The sequence below is a fragment of the Hylobates moloch genome, unplaced genomic scaffold, assembly GCF_009828535.3.
Source record: "Hylobates moloch isolate HMO894 unplaced genomic scaffold, HMol_V3 SCAFFOLD_3019, whole genome shotgun sequence".
Taxonomy (NCBI): domain Eukaryota; kingdom Metazoa; phylum Chordata; class Mammalia; order Primates; family Hylobatidae; genus Hylobates; species Hylobates moloch.
Window position 1 is genome coordinate 4,115 of NW_026655294.1, and position 3,107 is coordinate 7,221.

The window sequence follows — 3,107 nt, forward strand, 5'->3', positions numbered from 1 at the left end:
AAAGAAACTTCCCATTTTATATTACTCATATTCGAACACATACTATTTTACCAGGGCCTTTAACGAACGCAAATGAACAAGCTGACTTGCTAGTACCATCTGCCTTCATGGAAGCACAAGAACTTCATGCCCTGACTAATGTAAATGCGACAGGATTAAAAAATAAATTTAAAATCACATGGAAACAGCCAAAAAATATTGTACAGCATTGTGCTCAGTGTCAAGTCCTACACCTGCCCACTCAGGAGGCAGGAGTTAATCCCAGAGGTTTATGTCCTAATGCATTAGGGCAAATGGATGTCACACATGTACCTTCATTTGGAAAATTGTCATTTGTCCTTGTGACAGTTGATACATATTCACATTTCATATGGGCAACCTGCCAGACAGAAATAAGTACTTCCCATGTTAAAGGACATTTATTATCTTGTTTTGCTGTCAGGGGAGTTCCAGAAAAAATTAAAACAGATAATGGGCCAGGATACTCTAGTAAAGCATTTCAAAAATTCTTAAATCAGTGGAAAATTACACATACAACAGGAATCCCTTATAATTCCCAAGGACAGGCCATAATTCAAAGAACTAATAGAACACTCAAAGCTCAATTGGTTAAACAGAAAAAGGAAAAAGAGAGCAAGGAGTATAACATACCCCCATTGCAACTTAATCTAGCACTCCATACTTTAAGTATTTTGAACATTTATAGAAATCAGACCACTACTTCTGCAGAACATTTTACTGGTAAAAAGAACAGCCCACATGAGGGAAAACTGATTTGGTGGAAAGACAACAAAAATAAGACATGGGAAATAGGGAAGGTGATAACATGGGGGAGAGGCTTTGCTTGTGTTTCACCAGGAGAAAATCAGCTTCCAGTTCATGTACCTACAACTTACAGAAGAAGTTGCCATCCACCAAGGAAGCAGAGCCGCCGACCTGGGCCCAACTGAAAAAGCTGACACAGTTAGCTAAAAAAAAGCCTGAGGAACACAAGGGTAACACAAACTCCAGAGAATATGCTGCTTGCAGCTTTAATGATTGTATCTACAGTGCTAAGTCTCCCTATGTCTGCAGGAGCAGCTGCAGCTAATTATACTTACTGGGCCTATGTGCCTTTCCCAGCCTTAATTCGGGCAGTCACTTGGATACATAATCCTACTGAAGTATATGTTAATAACAGGACACGGGAACCAGGCCCCACAGATGACCGTGGCCCTGCCCAACCTGAAGAAAAAGGAATGATGATAAACGTTTCCATTGGGTATCATTATCCTCCTATTTGCCTGGAGAAAGCACCAAGATGCTTAATGCCTACAACCCAAAATTGGTTGGTAGAAGTACTTACTGTCAGTGCCACCAGTAAATTTACTTATCACATAGTAAGTAGAATGTCACTCGAGTCACAAATGAATAATTTACAGGACTCTTCTTTTCAAAGATCATTAAAATTTAGGCCTAAGGGAAAACCTTGCCCCAAGGAAATTCCCAAAGAATCAAAAGACCCAGAAGTCTTAGTCTGGGGATAGAATGTGTGGCTGACACTGCGGTGGTTATTACAAAACAATAAATGTGGAACTATTATAGACTGGGCCCCTTGAGGCCAATTACATTATGATTGTATGGACAAGACTCACTCATGTTCACAGGCTCCATCCGTCTGGCCCACAAATCCGGCCTATGATAGTGATTTGACTGAAAGGCTAGACCAGGTTTATAGAAGGTTAGAATCACCCTATCCACGGAAATGGGGTGAAAAGGGAATTTCATCACCCCGACCAAAGTTAGTCCTGTTACTAGTCCTGAACACCCAGAATTATGGAAGCTCACTGTGGCCTCGCACCGCATTAGAATTTAGTCTGGAAATCAAGTTATGGGAACAAGAAATCATAAGCCATATTATACTATTAACCTAAATTCCAATCTGACAATTCCTTTAACAAAGTTGTGTAAAACCCCCTTATATGCTGGTTGTAGGAAACACAGTTATTAAACCAGATTTCCAAATTATAACCTGTGAAAACTGTATATTGTTTACTTGCATTGATTCAACTTTGGATTAGCAGCACCATATTCTGCTAGTGAGGGCAAGAGAGGGTATGTGGATCCCTGTGACCATGGACCAACCGTGGGAACATTCCCCATCTGTCCATATTTTAACAGAAGTATTAAAAGGAGTTCTAACTAGATCCAAAAGATTCATTTTAAATTTAATTGCAATGATTATGGGTCTTTTTGCAGTCACAGCTACTGCTGCAGCTGCTGGAATTGCTTTACACTCCTCTGTTCAAACTACAAAATATGTGAATAATTGGCAAAAGAATTCCTCAAAATTGTGGAATTCTCAGTCTCATATAGATCAAAAATTGGCAAACAAAATTAATGATCTTAGACAAACTGTCATTTGGATGGGACGTAGGCTCATGAGCTGGAAATATCTTTTACAGTTACAGTGTGACTGGAATACTCCAGATTTTTGTATGACACCTCGAGCCTATCATGAATCTAAACATCACTGGGACATGGTTAGATGCCATCTACAAGGAAGAGAAGATAATCTTACTTTAGATATTTCAAAATTAAAAGAACAAATTTTTGAGGCATCAAAAGCGCAGTTAAATCTGGTGCCAGAAACTGAGGCAATGTTAAGTCTGTTGACAGCCTCACAAATCTTAACCCTGTCACTTAGGTAAAAACCACTGGAAGTTCCACTATTACAAATTGTGTATTAATCCTTGCATGTCTGTTCTCTCTGTTGTTAGTCTACAGGCGTATCCAGCAGCTTCGGGGAGACAGCGACAAGCAAGAATGAGCCATGATGACAATGGCGGTTTTGTCAAAAACAAAAGGGGGATATTTAGGGAAACGAAAGAGAGATCAGACTGTTACTGTGTCTATGTAGAAAGGGAAGACATAAGAAATTCCATTTTGACCTGTACTTAAACAATTGCTTTGCTGAAATGTGGTTAATTTGTAACTTTGCCCCAGCCCCTTTGACCAACTTTGAGCTCACAAAAACATGTGTTGTATAGAATCAAGGTTTAAGGGATCTAGGGCTGTGCAGGATGTGCCTTGATAACAAAATGTTTACAAACAGTATGCTTGGTAAA

General features: G+C 39.5%; 1 pseudogene; it reads left to right on the forward strand.

Annotated features, from left to right (window-relative positions):
• Positions 1-826: 826 nt before the first annotated feature.
• On the forward strand, positions 827-2,899 carry LOC131382744 (endogenous retrovirus group K member 6 Env polyprotein-like; annotated as a pseudogene).
• The last annotated feature ends 208 nt before the right edge of the window (positions 2,900-3,107 follow it).